General features: G+C 42.7%; 1 protein-coding gene across 1 annotated transcript in view; it reads left to right on the top strand.

Moving 5' to 3' along the window:
• The first annotated feature begins 8,679 nt into the window (after positions 1-8,679).
• The window catches only part of SCN2A (sodium voltage-gated channel alpha subunit 2), a 121,089-nt gene continuing 105,763 nt past the window's right edge, over positions 8,680-24,005 (top strand). Inside the window, exon 1 of the mRNA XM_054044442.1 lies at positions 8,680-8,764. The gene's annotated coding sequence lies outside the window, so the exon portion shown is untranslated. The remainder of the gene's footprint in view (positions 8,765-24,005) is intronic.

The raw sequence follows: 24,005 nt of genomic DNA, 5'->3' as shown, positions 1-24,005 counted from the left end.
TTCCCTACAACCTTTCCAAGTAGCAGCTGCTGTCTGTAGCCAACTAACTGGCTTTATGCAGGCCCCACCTTTTCCTGCACAGGCGAGCCTGTTCTTCTAATCAGGGCTTTCCTCTCAGTGCTTAATCTACTAGGTTAATTGGCTCATCTGGCCTCCATTAACCCCTCCAATTCCTGTATGGCGTAGACACCCCATCACAGGTACCAAAGTCCTTCTGCACAGTTGGTCTCAGACACTCTTCTCCAGAACTGCCCTGATACTTCCCCAGTGGTCAGTAGAAGAATCTGGGCCCACCCACTACTCTGCTTTCCAATCAAGGAACTCCATACCTGGCAACCATCCTGTTGCTCCTTCCTTGGACTCATTCCTACACCTCTGGGTGTACGTGCTCAAACTCCCTCCTCATAGTGAGTAACTGTAGACTACTGAACCCCTAGCCTCAAACACACCTCCCTACTTCCAGGGAGCGACTCAGCCTAATTACCTGCAGCCCCATCTCTGTTGCCAGCTTCCTGGGTTTATAAGCCTAGCCCAGATCCTCCCCCAGCTGGACTTCATCAGCAAATTAGGCCTTAGCACACCCTGGTTTTCCTCCAGGTGCAGCCTATAGGTTAATAGGCGTAATTTACCCCTTCAGGCCTTGTGTGGGTAGACACTCCATCACAGATGGTTAGTCCAAATTCATCATAAGCTGGTACAAAGCTATTGCAAAGTTGCTGTAGCTTCTCTTCACTATGTGCAATGAGCACTGCATCATCAGCGAAAAGAAGCAGGTGTTTGCCTTTGCCTTTTGCTGTTAGACATGCACTGTTGAAGAGTTTTTTACATTGGATCTTATATAGAGATGTACACGCTCAGTGCTAGATGACAAAGCAGCAGAGAAAAGAATATACTGAAGAGTGTAGGTGCCAAAACACATCCCTGTTTGACACCACTGTGAATTTCAAAACTGTCAGATTAATAATCATAACACTGGACTGTACCCTTCATGGCATCATGGAAGCATTGAATCAGACTGAGGAGGACTGACATACCAGAGTACAATCCAGACTAACATGTAGTTGTCACCCTTGCCCTGTAACCTGGGATGCCTTCACAATGCCTTGCTGCTGTAGGCTGCAGCTTGGATTGCTCACAAACAGCCTCCCACATGCAAGTCACTCCCCACTGTGTCTCTGTAGGTGCTGCAGCCAGCTAGCCACATCTTGGCTCTTACAGCCTTAAAAATTACCAGCCCAAAACACTCCCAGTCCCAGATTTTCCCTTAGTAACATATGTCCTGTATGCCCAGTCCTCTCCTGGACAGTACACATCTATTAAGTCCATTATTCCTTTAAGGGAATAATATGCACACAACAACTTGTTACCCCAAATGGTGTTAAGCAGACACTTCAGTGAATGCACTGGATTAGATAAAAAAATTAAATGTATTAACTACAAAGAGAGTTTAAGTGAGTAAAAATAATGATGCATAAAAATCAGAAATGGTTACAAGAAAAATAAAGATTAAATGCTTATCTGTGCCTAACTATATAAACTATATTAGATTCAAAGCAAAGTTTTCTCACCACATGCTTTCAGCTGTCTTACTGACTGAACTCTTTGGGTTAGGAACCCTCCCCCAGAGTCCAACAGCTGTGTCCTTTGTCTCTTCAGGTGCAGTGAATGTGATAGGCAGGGAGAGAGAGGGGAGGTGCATTGAGCTATTTGTCCCTCCTTTTTATTTCAGTCACCCTTTTGAAAAACATTTCCAGATGAAACCCAGAAGACAACACGCCTAAATGGAAGGATATTCCCTACTGTGGTTTTTTTCACCTGCTTGATTACTCTATTTACTTCCTAAATGGAAATTAAGGCAAGCACACACATGAACTTCTGCCTGGGCAGGGCTGTAAGGTTTGGAACTTGTGTTAATAACATCTACAGGGGAATCTTAACATCATATACAATGTTGCCACATGTATTTTACCAGGACAATACTGACTAGCAAATTATGAGTTTTCAAATGATACCTTACCAGGCATACTTTGTACAAAGATTATTACAATAGGGTGTGAATACAGGATGTATTCCCTTACCAGAGGCAACCAATTCTTTCTAGCAATTGGAAAAGGTCCTTTTGCTTGAGCTACCACCGCTGCTGGCAGCAGCTGGTGCAGCTGGCCCCCAGGCTTCCCCAGCTGCTGGGGTGGTCCTGGGGTCAGCCGCACCAGCACTGCAAAATTCACAGACGTCATGGAAGCTGTGACTTTTGTGACCTCCGTGAATGATTATCAGTGATGATTTTATATTTTCTTCCTGGTCATTGATGAAAATGTTAAACAGTGTAGTGCCAAGAATTGATCCTTGCAAGACTCCTCTAGGAACATACTCTCTTCATGATCATTGCCCATTTACAATTATATTTTGAGACCTATCAGTTAGCCAGATTTTAATCCATTTAATGTGTGCCATGTTAATTTTATATCATTCTAGTTTTTAAATCAAAATGTCATTTGGTACCAAGTCAAAAGACTTACAGAAGTCTAAATAAATTATGCATAACTAGTCCCTTTATCAACCAAACGCGTAATCTCATCAAAAGATATCAAGTTAGCATGACAGGATCTATTTTCCATAAACCAAGGTTGCTTAGCATTAATTATATTGCTGTCCTTTAATTCTTTATTAATCGATTCCTGTATCAATAAATTCATTATCTTGCCCAGACTGACAATCCTGTAATTAACTGGGTCATCCCATTTACTCTTTTTAAATATTTGCACATTAGCTTTCTTCTAGTCTGCTGGAACTTCCTCAGTGTTCCAAGACTTGTTGAACATCAACATTAATGGTCCAGTAAGCTCCTTAGCTAGGCAACACATCAGGGAGGCATGCAGGGTCTAGTCTCTTTCCCCCCCCAATCCCCGCAGCCAGCCCCGGAGGGGAGCAGAAAGGACAGGGACAGATCCTCTTCCGGCCGATGGGAGACTGCCCCGTGCAGCACAGCAGCTCCCTGGGAGAGCAGAGGCTCGGCTTGCAAGGACAGCAGCCGAGTGAGCCAGAGTGAGCCAGAGCCTCCCCTTCCCCGCCCCCACATCATGCTTGGCCCCTGTCCCCAGAAGCCAAGCCTGGACAGGAAGCAGGTTGCCACTGTCCCACTCCCTAGCCAGGCTCTCTCCCAGGACACTGGCTGTGCTGCACAGAGCAGCAACCAGGAGAGGCTCCGTCCCACTCCCCGCCCAGGCCTGGCTGCTAGGGAGAGCAGCCAAACATGATGGGGGGGGTGGGGAAGGGCAGGGAGCCAGCACAGCAGGAAGACAGAGCTCCTCCCCGCGAGGTAACATGGGGTGGGGAGAGCACAGGGGCCCCGGCTGGGGGTGGGTTGGGGAGGAGACACGTGGGGACGTCACGTGTCCTCCCCTTTAGTGTGTGTCCCCCACTATGGGGAGGCACCAGTCGTCTATTACACCCAGGTTTGCATCTGTTTGCTTATTACTCCTGGGGAAATTATGCACCACTGGCATGTACAGAATTTATGTCCCCCGCAGATTTCTTTGCTTCCCTGCAAAAAAAATGACTTTCTGATGGGGAAGCAAAGGGAAGCCACAGGAGTGGTCAGGCGACCCTCCACAGCAGTATTTTTTGGGTGACCAGGGCAGCCAGCAGAGAGGTCAATCCCTTCTCTCCAGAGATGGAGGAAAATGTTTGCATATGTACTTATGCTGGCAAAGCCACTTGTACTAGATATTCTTAGTGACATGTTGCATTCTGATGCTGCACTTGGATATGTGACCACAGCCACTAATAAGTTTTTGACTGCAAAACCTACCTCATGTTTGCAGCAGTCTTGTTGCTTGTTCTGTGCCAGAAAATAGGTATAATGCATCTCCTGTAGAGTGCCTGTTGTTACCCGAAATTGGGCCAGCTAGTAAGCTTAGGGAGGACTAATGACCCACCAGAGTTTAGCAGAAAGCAGCATGTTTATTATATTGATAGCTAAGCTCAAAAGAAGGAGGGGAGGATGTCACATTCACATACTCACACTCCCAGGACAGGCATGGCACTGGAGATGTCAGGATTCTTCAAGGTAAGTGTTCCATAGTGCAGCGATGGATGGTGCAATGAAGGTAAGTCTTCCCAAGGCACAATGGAATGCAATACGGCAAACCACTGGCCCAGCGGTCCGGGCAAAGGGCCTTCATGGGAGGTACAATCTTGTGAGTGCACTCCTGAGCACATGGCCCCTTCCCCTTTTAAGGACCTGCTCCTCATGGCCTGTGACTAGAGATGACTTGGCCGCGTCTGGTTGGTCATACTCCACCTCGGACAGTGTCCATGCAGTGACCATGTACTGGACGTGTGCTTGCTGCCTAATCAGAGTGCCAGACACCTTGTCTGATCTTCCAGCTGCTCATTCATCCCACAAGCATTCCAGGAGGAAGTGGGAGGGGGAAAGCCACTTCACAGGCATTCAAAGAGGGAGAGGAGACACAAACGGGGGGGAAGGTGTAACAGACCTTTTAAGCATACAGGTTATACATAGCATACAGATCGCTACTGCTCCTACAACACCTGTGTCAGATAGCCACACTTTTTGAAACCAGATTATGTCAATGATTTCAGGCTTTCTAGGATCACTGACTTCTAGATCATTTGACATACTAGTGCACATTGTTCTCACATTCCAAAAGGACGTCTGAAGAGGGCAACCATTGTTCCTGAACCTTCAGTGTGTACGCCTAGGCAGAAAAAAATAAGGAGGCAGAGGTTCGTCTTAGACTCATAGTCCCCTCTTGGCCATGCTGATTAGGCCCAAAGACTTGGAGATATTTGTAAGCCACCCCAGCTGCAGGAGATGCTGAATGGCAGAACTGAATTGTAATGCCAACCACCTGTCATTTTCTTTGCAGTGGATTTGACTCAGGGTTTTCTCCCATAGTTTTTATTCAGCCAAAAACTAGTTGCAAGCGTTGTGAACTAGACCCTTAATGTTCATTTTCAGATGGAATATTTACAAGAATCGTGGCTTGTATAATAAAGCAGACTCTGCTGTCTTGTAGATCCATCTTCAACACCCAACTGAATTCACATGATCTACAGATTAATAATGAACATTAGTTAATGGAAATTAATGGTGTGTTTTTTCTGGAAAAAATTGCTTTATTGCCTCTTTCTGACACTCATACAAGCTAAAACAAACTTTTTCATCTAAAAATCACAGACAAAACATAATGGCATGATAAAGTTGGTTAGGAAATATCCATATATTACATGTATAGCCTACTTTTGTAATTTTGCTTTTCTCTCAAACTACAAATAATATTGATTTATTATAGCAAGGGATGTCTTACAACCAAATTACCCTAAAATATATAAGCATGTAGGCAGTTACAAAAATTAGTACATGAGGAATTTCCTACAATAATTGGAGTAACAATGTACATTGGCCTGATGTGAGGGAAGGCTTGGTCTTTGTGACAGAGCATGTCCTTGATTCTTCCAAGCACACAACAGTGGCCAATACCGGACTAACATGAAGACATATTGGCATATGGAGGAACACAATGGGCCTGGTTCTCCACTTCCTTCACCTCTTATTGTCATTTAGTCTTATAGACGGTGAGTGCAACTAGTATATAAAACTGCAGCGTGTCTCCTCAGCAACATGGACTACCACAAGCACATCAGCCTGACCTCCTCATGTTACACTGCCTTCCCAGAGACTACTTCAGTGTGCTCAATGGCCTGAGACCATCATATCTAATGGATCACCTAAATCTTTGGGATGAGGTTTGTGGTCAACAATTCCACTTCACAAGCAGAAAAGAAATTTCTACCAGGAGTGCAGAAGACAGAGCTTTCTCAGGGGTCAGGCTGAGACTGTGGAGTGAGCCATCACAAACCTCACCATCTTCTGCTCCTAGTGCAAGGTGAATGTCTTCAACCTGGATGTCTCTAACATAAACACATTTCAACTTAAAATAAAGTCAAAACCTACCAAAATAAAACACTACACTACACACATACTTTTCCCTTTGGGGAAAGACTGAGACAAAGAATGATCCATGTGTGACAGAGGTTAGTCACACTGATGTAGTATTGGAAAGCACACAGATACTATGGCCCTGAAGACAATACTGGAACCTATATAGAAAAGAAAAGTGCAAATCACTAACAATTCTGAATGGTAGCATTTTATATTTTGCACAGGTATAAATGACTATATAACCAAAGCTGTGGAGAAATAGGTCCTACATCAAATGAAAAGAGATCATTGACAATTGACATTTGATCCCGCCATACGGAGAAAGGAAACATAAAACAATAATTAAATTAAATAAAACATCAAGACAAAGCCAATGCAGCATAAATGCTAGATTATGCTAGAGTGGCTAAAGGTTAATCTTTCATGGTAGAGTCCAGATAGAGAGTTAAAATTATTTCTCCTCCCTACTTCATGACTGGCAGCCCAGAAGTTAGCTGCTTTTCCTGTGCTCACAAAGAATCTCTCTCTCTTTCTCTCTGTTTCTGGAAGAAACGGTCTTATGTCCATCTTTTTGCAAGCATTAAAACTAGTTTCCATAATCTCAATTTTTCCATGTAGCAATACATTGTTTTCTGTGACACCAGGAAATATTTTAAACTTTCATCCTGCACTTGTAGTCCAGATATTTTATCCTAGAGTCTACGCTGGAGTGTGGCCACTTTATACCATGCTGCCAAGCAATCCATACATGTAACCAGCCATGGGTGAATCACCCCGCTATAGGGGATCCTCCAGTAGCACAGTGACTCCTATTACACACCAACTGTTGCTGACATAAAGATCATGACTAGAGCAAAACAGAGTGTGGCTGGGGCAGCCATATCAGTCTTCGGGCCACTGGCAGTCAGCATAATTTAAGGTCAGACGGGATCATCATGATCACCTCCTGCACGCTGCACGCCAAAGAACCTCACCCACTCACTCCTGTAATAGACCAATAGCCTCTGGCTGAGTTACTGAAGCTCTCAAATCATGATTTAAATCAGTGGTGGGCAACCTGCAGCCTGTCAGGGTAATCCGCTGATGGGCTGCGAGACAGTTTGTTTACATTGACCATCTGCAGGCACAGCTGCCCACAGCCCCAGTGGCCAGAAACGGCGAACTGCGGCCACTGGGAGCTGCAGGCGGCTGTGCCTGCGGTCGGTCAATATAAACAAACTGTCTTGCAGCCCGCCAGCGGATTACCCTGACAGGCTGCAGGTTGCCCACCACTGATTTAAAGACTTCAAATTGCAGAGAATCCACCATTTACACTAGTTTAAACCTGCAACTGATGCATGCTTTATGCTGCAAAGGAAGATGACCCCCCCCCCTCGGGTCTCTGCCAATCTGACCACAGGGAAAATTCCTTCCCGACCCCAAATAAGGTGATCAATTAGACCCTGGACATGTGGGTAAGATCCACCAGCCAGACACCTGGGAAAGAATATTTTGTGGTAGCTCAGAGCCCTCCCCGTCTAGTGTCCCATCACCTGCCATTGGAGATATTTGCTGCTACATGTCATTATAGGCAGTCTTATCATACCGCCCCCTCCATAAACTTATCAAGCTCAGTCTTGAAGCCAATTAGGTTTTTTGCCCCCCAGTGCTCCCCTTGGAAGGCTTTTCCAGAACTTCACTCCTTTGATAGTTAGAAACCTTCGTCTAATTTCAAGAGTAAACTTGTTGAGGGCCAGTTTATATCCATATGTTCTTCTAGCCAAACTGGTGCCTAACTTAAATAACTCCTCTCCTTCCCTGGTATTTATCCTTCTAATGGATTAATTTACAATGGAGACCAAAATTATATAGAGGCTGGCCAAAATTAGGGAAACACAAAAGTGAGTTTTACACTTCATTAATTCCTTCCTCCTGTGTGATGTTATGCTCATTGCCCCAAACCCAAGCATCTAGCCCTTTACATAGGAATCAAATCATTAATTTTTGAATTATAGAAATGTATTTTAGGTCATACAGAACCAAACCAAGGCTGAAGGCATTGTATGCCAAAAAGGAATCTTTGACATCAAGTCATTTTTAGGAGGAGGTTGACATGGGGATGATAATTTTATATGTAAAGAGGTCACATGTTGGTATATAACAAAGGGAAGATGTTATAGTGCCCTGAGTTTTCTTGCGATTCATAATATATGGATCCAACAAAAGCAAAAATTGTGTCAAACAAGTTTATTAATATAAAATCAGAAAACTATAAGTCTCTTATGCCTCACCTCACTCTTTACTAAATGTTTAGTGGTCAGATTCAATAGTTCATATTTTCTTCTTTTAGATCAATGTGGTTGTAGGCTAAATAGTGATTATACCAGTTTTTGTAAGATAACTTGCAGTTCTGACCATAAGGGTGTTAAAAAAACTAGATGATCTAATTCTCTCTGCCAGTAGGTGGCGCTGTCATGTAATATGCTGTCTTTTTTTTTTTTTTTTAACATTATCTTTTTTTCTCCCCACCCCTCCACCTCCATCAGTACACCCCTTCCCCCCACATCAGTTTGCTGATAGATGTTGGGGACCATAGAGTGAATCTCATAACAGGAAGCTAGGGCAGAGGAGACAGAATACTGCAGAGGTTTCTTTGTTGTTGGGGTTTTTTTTCTTTCTTTCCATGAGGCTAATATAAATATAAGAGTTACAAGCTTCTTTGCTGAGGAACCCGAACAACTGCAGCAGAAGGAGCCTGATCATCTATAAGTATATGGATGTATATTATGCTATGATTTGTAATTCTCTTTTTATCAGGTAAGAAAACAGAATATTTCATTAAAGGTATCATACAATATATCTCAGCCCATTTATGCCAATGTTCTTCTCTCATGCTGCCACACCTAGTCTGCAATTAATATTAGATGCAACAAGAGGAACAGAGAATACAAAGCCATCCGTTCAGCTGGATAACATTTTCATACTGTTTTTGTGCTAAAATTACATCTGGGTCTAGTAATAAATTATTTTGGTATCCTTTGGGTTTCACTGGCCTTATATTCTTTAGAATTCAGGTATATTTTGTAATTTTGTTTAGAATCAATTCTTTTTTTTTTATTTTCATCACAGTGGTAGTATTTTGTTGTAGTTGCTGCTGTTGTCATCTGTAAGTGTTATATTTCTTCACTGAAGGTTATATTGATGCTTTATGCAAAATGCAAATTGGAGTGAAATGTTAAAGCATATTAACAAGACAGTGAGATTACCAAGCTTTATATTGCAGGGGTATGCTGCTTCTCTATACCATCTTCAGACAGAGGCTTTGCTTTATATTCTAAATTCCTTCTCTTGGAAGGTATTGGAGATTTGTTGGGTTTTTATCCCCCAAAATAAATAATTACATAAATAATTAAATAAAATAAAACTAGCCTCTCCCTTACTGAAGACAGAATGGAGGATACCTATAATGAAATACAATTTTACACCGCTGCGGACTTCACATAAGACACATAATGTGAATTGCTTTATATTCGAAGGCTAAATTTTTATTTTAAAAATTCCATTCTGTATTGTTTGAGGCACAAATATGATTTTTTCTTTATTATTTTTAATCACATATCACAGACTGTGAGAGACAGCAGAATGACTCAGGGGGTGGAGAGCTCATGCAGCTCCATGACTTGTCTCTTCAATTCTTGTTTTTTATTTTTCCTTACCTTTTCCTGACTACAAAAAGATTTCTTTAGCCAGGGAAAGCACTAGAGAAAAGCACTGGAGTACACAGCCAGAGATCAGAAGAAGGGCATGAAGCCTAAGCGTGAGAAATGAGAAGGTCTGATTAATTTTAAAATACCTTGCTTCCTTTCATAGGGAGGGAAGTAGAAAAGCCATTATTCATGCTTTCCTGTGCCTGTATAGAGGTAGATTTTGTCCGCATTATCAAAGCAGGAAGAATTTACCAATAAGGATTTGTGGGCTAGAAGCAACCTTGGCCTAACAAGATTCTCTGACATATATGAAATGTAAAGTGGTTTCACATATGCTCTTGCTCTCAGTGCATGTTGATTTACTCCTTGTGTTTTCCTGAGCACTGCTGATTTGTGTGTGTGTGTGTTGATGGGCTACTGTAGTGGATATAGGGAAATTACTGCTGTCTTCATGAGGTGGAAGGGTTCCTCCCTTCTTGGCCAGGAATTGGGGAGCAGGTGAAAGCATTGTACCTAGCTGAGCTGCTATTTCCTTCAGTGATGATTGTATTATGATAAAATAGGTTTGGTTTCTATTAAGGATGATGGCCCCTTGTGCCTCTAGACCCTAATTAAGCACGGTACTTAAGCATGTGCCGAACTGTAAGCATATGAATAATTCTGAATCAATTGGATTACTCACATGCTTAAAATTAGGCACATGCTTAAGTATCTTGCTAAATTGGAACCACAGTATTTTTGCTTTAAAATTACACCTGTTCTCACAAAGACAATATCTTTTTTTAAACATGAACTCAGTGTTATTAACTAGAAGTTACCTAGTAGGACAGATGGAACTGTGGCTACCTGAGGTTTGATCTTTCAATGAAAATTCCAGTTGTGAACCTTCAGGGCAAATCCTGGCTCCAAAGCCATTCACATTCTGAGTAAGCTGGCTGTGCACATTAGACATCCATGATGGTTGTGGGAAATGAAGGATCAAAGCAGTGGTCTAGCATCCTCTCGGCCAGTGGCCAGTACCAAGTGTTTCTGAAGAAGGTTCAAGGTGTAGTGCACAGTTATGAAATAAGATGACTATAGGGGAAGTTTCCTCCCAACCCCCACCAGATAGTGGTTGACTTCTGCCTAAAAGGGTGAGGACTTATATCCCTTACAATGTATGTTCATCCTATCAAATGTAGTTTAGGATGTTCTCATTATCCATATAAATGTCTAGTTCTTCCCATCACAGAAAAGCTGCTCTGCAGCTGCTGCTGTAGCCTCAGAACTGCAGTACTGTGTGTGGCTCCTGCCCTTTCTCTAGAGGTTTTGATCAGTGGACCTGCATTAGTGACAGATCCACAGGTCACAAGTCTTCCCTGCCCCTGCCCAACCCCTAAACCCTCTGCCTAGTGATATTGAGAGCACTCCCTTATTAACAAAGAAAACGACAGTAGCTGCATGAATGATCCAAAACACTACAGTATGGAAGGGTATGGACTGCTACCGTGGAATACCATACTCGCTTCATATAAAGGTTGCTGTGTGTTAGCAGGGAAAACACAGTCCCTCCCATGATTTCTGCATTGTTGAGACTCTTTGTGCAGTGGAACTGAGATTTTTGTTTTTCCATTGCCTTTCTGCAGGCTAAGTAAATATTTACTAATTAAGAATGCATTACATACAAAAAACTAAGGTAAAAGAACATGAACTTTGCAAAGCCAAGCACTCAAAAGTTAAGAAATATCATAATTAAGGTTGTCCATGTATAATTACATGCTCACATATTTTTCCCGCACAAGATTCCTATCTCATTCAGTGCACAGGATGGATGGTGCTCTAAGAATGAAATCAGGGTTGTGTAGTGTATGGGTCTGTTTTCTGTAGGAGCCCTGTTGTCTTATTTTTGCATAAATTGGAAAGTTTGCAATGTATAGAGAAAGGATGGTCTCTGTTTAAGGTGACTGAATGCCACCTAGATAATTTGATTCCATCTCCGCCTCTGTCCTGGAGTTCTTTTGTGATATGGGGCAAGTCGTTTAAACCAAACTTTTCACAGGTAGTCACTAATTGTGTTTTTGTTGTATCACCCAGGCAAGGTATTAACAAGCTTGAACAGGACTTTATTTTTACAGTGGAAACCTCTTTACCAAGCTGCAGCTGCACCCTCTGTAACTCTCACTCAGCCTCAACTCCTCCCCCCTCCTTCCTGTTTCCTGTCCTTTCAGACTCCCAACAGCCAGTGCTCCCAGTTTTAATAATACAAGCAGCATCTAAACACCACATTCCCTCCTCTCTTAAGAAACTTTCCCAAATAAAATAAACATTGTTGTTCTAACCACAGGAACAAATATGAAACAAGACACTATACTATTGGCAAAAATATTACACTGAAAACACTGTAGATACTACATAACATAGTCTCTAGTCCAGGCAGGTGGTTGTCTGGATCTGACAGGCCGTCTCTCAAGCCCCGGTTCCCGTGCAACGTCTTGTGTTGGTTCTACGGTGAAGTCATCCAGTGCAGACTGGGTGCTGGCATACCTTGCCTGGTTGATACAACAGTTTTTTTTAATTTCCTGGTGCTTATCTTGAGACTCTTGAAACCTGGTTTGCAGAAGTGCTGAGCACTTCCAACTACAACTGAGGTCAATGGGACCTCTATGTGTGAACATATAAAGCACTATATAATGCTAAGTACTCTGAAAAAATCAAGCATTTCAAGTTGGGCACTCAAGGTTAGTAGACATTTTTGACAATTTTGGCTTTAATCTCTCTGTGCCTCTGTTCTACATCTGTAAAATGGGAACAATCTACCTTACTTCACAGTGGTGTTATGAAGATAAATTCATTAGTTTTTGAATCACTAGATACTACAGCAATAAGAGCCATAGGAAAGTCCATGTTGAAACATAATTCTGTATTAAGTGCAGGTTTTGGAGTGTATGCAGTAAATAAGGCCTGAGGCTGCACATTAAATGGGGAAGATAAAAAGAAATACTGAATAACAACCTTCCCCTCTAGCTTATTCCTGTCTACCTCTGCTTCCGTTGTCTCCCAGCCTGCATCTGTTCCCTTTTTCCTATTTCCTTCACAGTCCCCTGATTCTTTTGAATCGGGCTGCTTCCTCCTTGTCCTCTGTGCTGTCTAGGTGTCAGCAGTAGGAGCATTCACAACGCATGAGAGACAATCTTTCTGCTTTCAGTTCTAGTGCTAAGTATCACAGTAGTCCCTGGCAGCCAGGAAGAGCAATTGGGATGAAAGTGCTGTTAAGCCCTGATGGAATAGGCTGGAACATATTCACTGCAGATGAATCTTTGGAAATGTTTACTGAAAGTCTCTATCAAGCCTCTATTGAGGATATGTAAAAAATGTTGTAGAGGCTTATAACCTGGTCATACTTTTAGATTTCCTGTACATTCTAATCAGAAGGCTGATTCTGCTACTCCTGTTGTGAATCATCACACTGTCATGGTGACATCTTCAAAGCCGATTAATTTTTAAACTTTGTTATATTTAAGACAATGTTTTAGTGATTTTATCTTGGTTGTGATTGGAAGGATAAAGTGAAATTCAAATTATATTGCAGTTGTTAGTTACTTGGTTAATGATAGCTAAGGGTAAGATTCTGCTCTGCATCCTGGAGGTGGATTGCAAGGCAGTATGGAGGAGCCATACTGTGGCTGGAGACCTCAGGAAGAATTCTCCAGTGAGCTCCTGGGATATGCACATTGGAGAGGTAGCTCTGTAATCCTTGAAGTGGGTGCAGTATAGTCCATGTTACACTGACATGTGCTGCTGATCTCCACGTTTAAGATAGCAGACTGGAGATGTAACTGTGCCTCCAGCCAGATAACAGTATCCCCTCAAGCCAACAAGCACTGGCCAGTACTGAAGCTGCATTCCACTTGTAGGACTTACTCAGCATTTCACAAGATTATCTTGTAGGACCGAGTCTTCAGTGTGAGGCAGAGATATCTCTCTCTCTCTCTCTGTGTGTGTGTACTGTATATAAGAGGATTTCTACACCATTTCTTTTGGCCCCCTCAGTGCAATTTCACAATGCTGAGCATATTTGACTCTTAATGTAGTTTTTGCTTAGTGACAAATACAAATGCCTCATTCTGAAACTAAGGGTCTGACACAAACTGTCAAAAGTAAATAAAATCTGCCCTAAATTCACCTCTTTGTACTTGGTAAGATCACAGACCAAAAGATATTCTGATTGCAAGTACCTACACAAAATGAGGTAAGATAAGGACAGAGTGACTATAGTTTTGCTTTTGCAACTCCAGAGAGGCAATGACCAGTGTTCTCTGCTCTTATCAGTTTTTTAGAGTTTAATTGTTTGTGATACTCTTTTCAAAGTCTGAAATTAAAATGTTATTTCCTAGCCATTCTGTGTGTTTTAATTAGCCACACTCTGATTCTTGTTTACTTACATCACTTCAGTTACTGAGCTTCAGTAACTCTGATCCTGATCCTGAAGTATCTGATCAGGCAAAACATTAATTCACTTCAGTCCTGATATTGCTCCCATCACATTTTATTTTATTATTAGTAGTAATATTTTCAAACTCCCAAAATGTTTTAGGCGTATTATTGCTATTGAAGTAGCACCCACATTGTTCTAGGAACTGTCCAAACATTCAGGAAGATCACTACCCTAAGGGGTTCAACAGAGTAAGGAATTTTTCAGTGTAACATTCAAAGCGCTCCAAGGGCATATACAACATTTGTGACTGTAATAAGATCTTACTTGCACTTTTTCCAACTGTATAATTTATGAATTAGATGATTTCTGATTATCTGACGCAAAGCCTTGGTTCTCTAAGCCAAAGTGAAGGCAGGTCAGCAATGATACAGTGACAATCTGTTACTCTACTTCACCAGTAGGCATCAGAAAAAATAATTAAATATGAGAGCTTGCTTGAAGGCATAAAGGTGATGATCTCTAATTCTATGTGGAAGACTTGGATGCAAATTGAGGCTGATGTCATGATCCCTGGGTTGTCAGAGGCTGGGAACACACCCAGACTTGGAGGAGGGGCTATTGTGCCTTTCTCAGCCAAGTTATCTCTTGCAAATTAAAGATTCGGAGTTCACATATTCTCCAGAGAATCACATCCTGTCATTTGTGAGAAAGATGGTGGATGTGATACAGAAACTTGAGGATGCTGGTATGAAAAACATGGGAGAGATGGGAAGGTATTTAGGGCTCTGACAGATACTGAATACTTCACTCAGAAAGCATGATAAAAGAGAAAGAAAAAATGAAGAATAAATAGGGCGTGAATCAAAGGAAAAGAGAAAAGAGAGACAAAAAAGGATCAGAACATGGAAAAGGAAATATAAAAAGGGGAGAGTAATCCAGTGCAGGGAGAGGGAGGAAGTAGTGTAATGATGTGTAAAATCTGTAAAAGATTAGGAAGAACAGAAATTCAGTTGATAAGACAGGAAAGGGGGATAAGAGGGCTGTGTTAACAAAATATTAAAAGTTCCATTTGGTTTTTAGCTCAGTTGAACATTGTTGGTAGTGCAGCGGTGCATTGCTCCTGGCAGTGGTGCGCTGCAGGACAGTACAGTGCCCCCAGGAGATATTGTGAAAGAGGGGTGATAGGGTAATGTGTTTTCCCTCTAAAAAGGGCCAGTTTTCCTGGCTAGTGCGGAGGGGAGTGAGCCATCCCTCCGGGGCGGCTTCTTGCCTCCACTCCCTTGATTTGCACAGGGTTAGGCACAATTGATCAAAATGGAATGCCAAAAGAAAGGAAACGTACAGTTAAGATGCAATGGCCAGATTCTCGGCAGGTATAAATTGACATTACTACATTGAAATCAACAGATCTAGCCCCAAATCGCCAAGTCACAGTGGGTGCAATTGCACTTTGTTTGGACTAGATTTTGGCAGATGATTCTGAACAGTCAATTTCCTTTAACTTGTGGGTTTAAAGTGATACTTTAATGGTTGACAGACTAAAAATTTAATTCCCTTAATTTTTTTTTTTTAGTCCCTATGAAACTGAACAAAGTACCAGCCTGTCCAAACTTAGGGTTGCAATGGTGGAAAAATTCCAGCTCCCATGTTTTGTTTGGTGGCCCCCCAAGGGTGCTACTGTAGGTGTGTTCATATCATGCCACTCTTCCAGTCCATTCCTGTTCCATTCTTGAGCTTGAGATGACAAGAATCCTGATCTGTTAGCACTTGGAAAAAGAGTTCTTGTTAAATTCAATAACCTGCAAATTTATATATTAGTATGTTCAAAAATATTTAAAATGTATCAAAGTATTAAATCTTAGTTTTAAAATGTAAAAGCAGCTAAGCCCACAATCTCAAGTTGGTGGGAATTTAGTCACATAGTAGGACTCTCAGACCCCAATCAGTCAGCACAGCTATAACTCCTGTTTACAGCAGACTCATTCTTCTTTGGATAACATTTTGCTACCCCCAAGTTCTAGCTAGTTTTCTCAGTGGAATAGTGATAATCACCTTTCTGCCCTCCCTCAGCCGCCTATGTCTGCCGTATGCACTTTGTCCCCTAGGATAACTTGAGCTATAAACATGTTTTATGCTGCTCACAATGCTCCCAATTAATTGCTCTCTATTATAAAGTTTTAAGTCATCACAGCAATGTATAATGCAAGTGGAAGCTGGCCTGGCCAGCTGTTGCAATTTTTTTTAAATGGCATTTCTATTTAATTGTGGGCCAATTAACTACTCAATTTTCTTTCAGATAAAAAACCCAAACACAATAGAGATCTGCTTAATGCTTCTTAATGCTGTGCATCTTACTGATCTTTTCATTACCCAGTGAAACAAACATGCTGGTCAAGTCACAAGGGAGCACTGGTGAAACCTGCTTTTCCAAGGGAGCAAAATAGTCTGTTGTGATGCCACAGCTCCAGATTTTCTCAGTATAGCAGCCTGCCCAAAGTAGGAAAACGTGAAATGATCAAACAGCTCTGGCCTACACAGATCACCTAGCTGGTCATTCAGGGACTGTTTTCACACTGTTTGACCTAATCTATTATTTTAGGTTAAAAAGTAGAGAATTTTGAGCCTGTATTCTGTCTCACAAAATGACATTTTGAAATGTTCACTTGACAGGCCTGACCACACTAATGTAGAGGTGCTCAGGGTTTAGTAGATTGCCATTGTAAAAAATTAATGCCATAAGCAGCAGTACATCAGGAATTTCTGAGTTCTGATCCTAGCTCTACCACTGTGGGTCTTTGGGCCAATCATACATCTTCTGTGTGGTTCCTTTTCCCACTGGGTATTGATACCAAGCAATGTGTTTTGAAAATTAACTGGCTAGTGTTTAATAAAGAGCTTTGGAGATATAAAATGTTAGATAAATATTACACACAAAGAAACTACATTAAAAGAAAAATTAAGGTTGCAAACACTCGAAAGTTAGGAAATACCAGAATTAAAGTTGCCTATGTAACCTCAATCAGGCAACCAGAAAATGAGGAGCTCACAATTAAGGACCATATCTGAAAAGTTTGGTTTAAATTACTAACCCACAGCACATAGGAATTCTGTGGAAGAAGCAGGAAGAGAATCCAGTTCTCCAGGACAACATGCACCTGCTTTAATCCTGAGAACCTCCTTTCTCTTCCTGCAATCCCCTTCATCATTCCCAGCAAACTTTCTAACTTCTGCAACAAATGAGGTAAGGGTCCTACAGATAATACCCTGATTCATTTCCAGAGCAAATCCATCCTATGTGTACATGTGTCTAGTTTCTTAGGTTTTTAAAAAAGCAAACTGAAAGAACAGAAATTCCATTATGTGGCATCATAATGACACCCACATGTTTCATCAGCAGAGTTGGAAGCTTTGGATTCACTGCACAGACCTCTGACATTTGAGTTATCTGAGTAACTGATAACAGTAGTAGGTTATCATCCTCTATGTAGACCAGGACTGAAAGGGGATGAGACACTTTACCAATGGGTTTCAGATATTTGCTGACAGCAGAGGAATGGTGCGAGTCAGAAATCATGGGTTCTGGAGGAGAATGTGCTCTAATAGTACAGACTCTTCTGCCTGCTCCAACTAACCTGGCCCCTTCAACCCCATTCTCTCCAATCTGTGCCCTTTCTCCCAGTCCCAGTCTTCCTCACTGCAGCCCACTGTCAATCCCAGTCTCCTTGCCCAGCCAGTCCCAGTCCCCGCTCCCTCTCTGGCTCCTCATCTGATCTGCTTCTTTTTCTGCAGCAGCTATGTTCCCCATCTCTTGTGTCTCTCAGTCCCAATCTCCTCCTGGCCTTGGCTCTTTATCCCAATCTCTTTGCCCTGTCAGTCTCAGTCTTCACTTCTGGCTCCTCATCTGATGTCCATCTCCCCACACTCCTGCACTGCCTCCCATTCCCCCTCCACCCCTTGTTTCCCTTGCTTGCTCACCATCTCCTTGCCTGGCCAGTCCAGATCTTCTCTGAGGGCAGACTAGGTGATCTAATGGTAAAACCTATGAATCCTCCACTCCCTGCAGCTCCCAGTCTCCTCCCACCCCAACCCCTGTCCCCATTTCCCTCCCCCCAGGTCTAGCCCTAGTCTCCTCTGCTTTTGGATCACATGGCTTCCTCTGCCATGCTCTGGGTGCCAGCCAGGGGGCTGGGGAGGGTCATTGAGAACAAAAGAGAGGAAGCCTTCTTGCTCTTAGTTCAGGTGCCAAGACCCAGAATGATGACCCGCAGCAGTCCAGAGCTGCAATTACAAGAAAAATCCTGCTCAGCTCTGAGCTGGAGCATACCGGGTGCAGACAGTATCTTCAGAGTTTTTAGCTGCGAAGTTCTAGCATGTGCAAATGACAATTTGTTAAAGGCTTATACCTAAGCTTTTGTCTTAGATGAAGATTTTGTCATGGCTATTTTTAGGGTGCTCCAGGGTCCCCTCTGCCGCTTGTGCTGGCCGGGAACTGCAGGGGACACCCTGCCACCCACGGCACCCAGGAGCTATGCCCCCCCCCTCCGCCCACAATGGCCAGGAGCTGCGTGTACCCCCACTGTGGCAGCTGGCCACTGTGGGGTGCCAACAGCAACCAGAAGTTGCGGGGTATCCCTGCTGCCCATGGTGTCTGGGAACTGGGGGGCCCCCCACCGCCTCAGGTGACTGGGGTACTCCACAGGTCCCAGCCCCCAGCCGCCTATGGGCTGAAATCACAGAGGTTTTTGGAAGTCACGGATTCCGTGACTTCTGCAACCTCTGTGACAAAGTCATAGCCTTACTTATAACTTGGTAGCATTTGGGCAAATTTTCATAGGTCTAGCAAAAGCTACTTCCTGACACAAAGGCTACACCTGTGCTAAATTTCAAATCTCAGCTCCAGAGCCTAGGGCTACTAGAGCTTTTCAAAGGATAAGTCACCAGAACTTTTTAGCATGAGCAAAACAAACCTTTCCCTAGCCTCGTTCTCAGAAACAGCTGAACCATTTTGGCTGAAATTTTCAAAAAATATTCAGCCTGAATCAGTTATCCAGCATGGAAAATTTCAATCCAAATAGTTAAAGTTTGGCTACTCTAGCAACTGAAATCCGTGTCTTACAAGGGGAAGCATCTGGCACCTAATCATATGCAGAGCTACCAGACCTGCTTATAATCAATAATATCACATAACATGAGTACAAAGAACTAGCAGCTGGGCTGTGGACCCATCTGCACACTGAACTATGTGCTGCATCTTGCCGAGAGGCACTGTAGGAACTGCTACCCCATAAAACTTTGTAAGACTAAATACAAAGAAAGAAACCTCAAATGTTTACAAATAAATACTGGCCTAATTTACCTTGGCTAGAACTTAACTACCTGGATGACTATAGCCAGGTTGCTTCCACATGCTAGAATCTGGAAATAGATATGATAACCAGCAAGTCCCTGATAAAAGACCAAATTTTTCCCTTCAGTAACATGAGCACAAGGGACCGGGTTGAGCATAGCTGGGCAGGGGATGTATAGGGGAACACATGCTCCTCCACCTCCACTTTCTCTTGAGCCCATGGAAGCCCCTTCTGCTGCAGCTCCATAGGGGCAGAGGCTCCACAGACTATGCAGGGCTGATAGGGAAAGAACTGGGAAACAGGACTTATGATATTCTGCCCTCTGAGCCTAACATATATCCCAGTGGGAGTTAATATTACTCCAAGCAGAATTAACTCCTGCAGCAGCCTCTCAGCAGCTGGTACTGTGCAGCTGCAAGGAAACTGTCAGTAGCACCTTGGCTCCTGAGGGAGAATTTTCATATAGTGTCTACGAAAACGTCAGTTTCCTCCATGTTGGATGCTTGTGCTTTCCATGTGTTCATGGAGTTCCCAACTCAACAATAAGTGCTTCATGAGATCAATAAACTATTAGAATTCTGTGCCTACTAGAAGCATTTTTCAAAGTGTAGCACTGTATTTACATACGGATTCCTTTTTTACTTTGTAAATGTTTTAAAATGAGTTAAAATTAGCTACCTCTTTCTCACACCTGCATACATTCTTCTCTCCCCCCCCCTTTGCAACATGTACTTGGCACTAGGGTGACCAGACAGCAAATGTGAAAAATCAGGACAGGGGGTGGTGGGTAATAGGAGCCTATATAAGAAAAAGACCCAAAAATTGGGACTGTCCCTATAAAATCAGGACATCTGGTCACCCTACTTGGCACTCCCTAAAGTCTAATTCCCCTGTCTCTTAAAGGGGCACTTGAAATCAGGACAGTCCTTAAAAATGTATTACAAATATTTTTAGTATTGCACCTCTCTCAAGTCCCCTTTCCCGGTTTCTCTGGTTTTACAGTTACATTTTCCTATTTCTAAAAATGCCTTTCTATCTCACATTGTGGTTTAAAGATCACACAAGCAACAAGGGATACTAACTGTTTAGAGTGGAAACAGCATAGCTGAGGATATGCTTAGTGTTATCAAATGCACAAAGTGAACAAACTGAAAAACATGAAACATTTTATTCTCTAAGCCCTTTCAATTATAGGTAAGGCTATGTTTTAGTCATGGGCATTTTTAGTAAAAGTCATAAACAGATCACGGGCAGTAAACAAAAATTCACAGCCTGTGACCTGTCCATGACTTTTACTATATACCTCTAACTAAAATGTGGGTGGAAGGCACAGGTGTTCAGGGTGGTGGTGGTCCAGGGGTATCATGGGTGCTGTGCTGGGGGAGGTGGCCTAGAACCTCTCTGGTGCTGGGGGAGAGGGGCGGGCCACGGTGTATAGCGTATGGCCCTGGACCCCTGCTGGTGCTGGAGGGGGGAAGGGAGGAGAGGGTTGGAGTAGCTGGTAGGCCCCCTACCCAGCTCAGCATGTCTCTGCAGCTCCTAAACGGCATAGGGGCCAGAGGGCTCTACGCGCTGCTCCTGCCACAAGCACTGGCTGCGCAGCTCCCATTAGCCAGGAACCACAGCCAATGGAAGCTGCAGGGGCGGGGCCTCCAGCAGAGTGTGGAGAACCCCCACCCTCCCCGTTCCCTCTGCCTAGGAGCTGCAAGGCCATGCCAGTGGTAGCCAGGGAGTCCCCCAACCTGAGGTAAGCGCCCCCCCCCATATCCTCCAACCCCCTTCACCCTCCAACACACCTCAACTGCTGCAGGCAGCCCCTGAGCCAGCACCGGCCACTGCACAAGTCCATGACTTCTGTGACAGACTCGCAGCCTTAATTATAGTTATTTAAAGTGTTACTTGTTAAAATGGGGTAAAACCTTTGACAAAACTGTAATTTTTAAATTGGTGTCCCTTCAACTCTCTTCACAATGGGACAAATCCAACTTGAATAGCCAGTCCAGTCATTGGAAGAATGAGTGATGGGTAGAAATCCTGCCCACACTCCGCAGCTACAGAGACAGTATGTAGCTGCTACTGCAGCTGAATGGTCCCCACAATGGGAGGACTGGATATCAATGATACAGCATCTGCTGTGGTTCAACTCCTGTGGGCTCCTGCAGGGTTTGTGCATCCTTGTACCATTTTCCTAATCATGACCGACCCCTTTGCACAGCAGAACTGCCTTATTTTCACAGCCTCCATGGCCAGACTCAGGGGCTGACCCTACCCCTCTCTGATTTACTCCTTTATTTTGAATACTTAGTAGCTGCTGTTTTTCTTTAGTTCTGTTTCTCCTCCTTAATGTTGGTTAGTTTCTGTTGAAGCAGGTGGAGGAGGTTTTTCTTCTGAAAAACCTTCTGCCTGGAGAATGGTTTTTAATTCTAAAGTTTCTTTAATTTTATGGCAGCTGTAGAAAATCACCCCTGTATTCCTCCTCCCTCTCATTCTGCTCATCTAGCTGCCAGGTCACAACTCTCCTGCTGCAGCTTCCAGGACCAGTTGCTAGGCAACCTTTTTCCACTCCCTTTTCTATGCAGCCTGGCTGTCACAGGGCCCCTTTCTCAGAGCAGGCGTAAAGAGACAGAACCGCCATTGCAAATCCATTTCTTTTAATATGGGAGTAGTTCTCCTTACATTTTCTTCTAGCCAACTTCTCATCCATCATCCTCAGTTCAATTGCCACCAAACTGCCCATCTCCTTCTGTCGGTCCCATACTCCGATATCATGAATGGAAATGATATACAGTACAGATGGGGTTGGTGCTGTACCTGAGACCATTCAGAAATGGCAGCAAATGCAGAATGCAGCAATCCACTTGTATAGTGATGCTTTGCAACAATGCTTTTACACTTGTGTTTTATGAGCTGCACTAGCTTCTAGCTGATTTGGGTGTATTTTAAGGTATTAGGTTTGACATTTAGTGCCTTAAATGTTTTGTGTCCTGGTAATCTGCCTCTCTTGCCATCAGCTATAACAGTTACTATCAGCTATAACACTCATGTCTAAAATCCTCTGGTTTAAAAGGAAGGTTACTTGAAGCACGTCATTTTAAGTGAGGGGTTCCTGACTCTCAAACTCACCTCCCACACATGTTTAAAAAGACCAAAATTTGGCCTGCAGGATCTTTAATACTGGTGATGCATGAGCGAGGGAGAATATAGATTCACTTTCAGATCCCACTTATTAAAAATAATCATAGACGAGTTTTTAAACTAAGGGCTGGGGGGAAGAGGTGCAGAAGAGCACATGGTTTGGACAGATTTAGTGGAGGATTTATTAAGAGGATACTCTATATCCTAGTAAAAATGAGAGGATACAAGTTGATAATGTACAGGTAGGAACTGAAGGGAACCAGTCAAATGAAAGAGAGTCCCATTCAATTACATCACTAGTTGTCTGCCTTCATAATATTGACAAATTTTATAAGTGCTTGTATGCAAATGCTAGAAGTCTAAATTCTAAGATAGGAGAACTTGAATGCCTGGTATTAAATTAAATTATATTAAATATTGATATAATAGGTATCACAGAAACTTGGTGGAATGATGAATATCACTGGGACATGGTATTACCAGGGTACAAAATATTTAAGAATGACAGAGTAGGTTGTGCTGGTGGGGGAGTGGCAGTAATGTGAAAGAAGGCATAAGGACAGAGGTAGTAAAAATCTTCAATGAATCAAAAGTATCCTAGAATCACTATGCATAGAAATTCCATACTTGAGTAATAAGAGTATAGCAATAGGAATATATTACTGACCACCTGACCAGGATGGTGGTGATGATTGTGAAATGCTCAGGAAGATTAGAGAAGCTACAAAAACAGAAAGCCCAATAAAAACGGGGAATTTCAGCTATCCCCATACTGACTGTCAACATATCATCTCAGGATGGGATGCAGAGTTAAAATTTCTAGATGCCATTAATGACTGGTTCTTGGAGCTGCTAGTGCTGGAATCCACAAGGAAAGAGGCAATTCTTGATTTAGTACTATGTGGTGCACAGGATCTGGTCCAAGAGATGACTACAGTTGAACTACTCAGGAATGATGACCATAATGTAATTAAATAGAACGCCCTTGTAGGGGGGAAAATACCAATGAACCCCATCACAGTTGCATTTAACTTAAAAAAGGGGAACTACACAAAAACAAGGAGACTAGTTAAAGACAAATTAAAAGGAACAGTCACGGGAGTGAAATACCTGCAAGCTGTGTGGAAACCTTTTAAAACAGAGGTTCAAACTACATGTATACCCAAAATAATTAAAAAAAAAAAACACAGTAAGAGGACCAAAACAATGCCACCAGGACAAAACAGAGTAAAAAAAGAGGCATCTTTGAAAAACTGGAAGTCTGATCCTACGGAGGAAAATAGACAGGAACATAAACTCTGTCAAGTTAAGTGTAAAAGTATAATTGGGCAGGTCAAAAAATAATTTGAAGAGCAACTAGCAAAAGACACAAAAACTAACAGCAAAAAAAAAATTAAGGACACCAGAAGCAGGAAGCCTTCCAAACAATCAGTGGGGCCACTGAACGATAGAGG

This window comes from Malaclemys terrapin, chromosome 11 (assembly GCF_027887155.1).
Source record: "Malaclemys terrapin pileata isolate rMalTer1 chromosome 11, rMalTer1.hap1, whole genome shotgun sequence".
NCBI classification, from domain to species: domain Eukaryota; kingdom Metazoa; phylum Chordata; order Testudines; family Emydidae; genus Malaclemys; species Malaclemys terrapin.
This window is presented reverse-complemented; position numbering and strand designations above follow the sequence as displayed.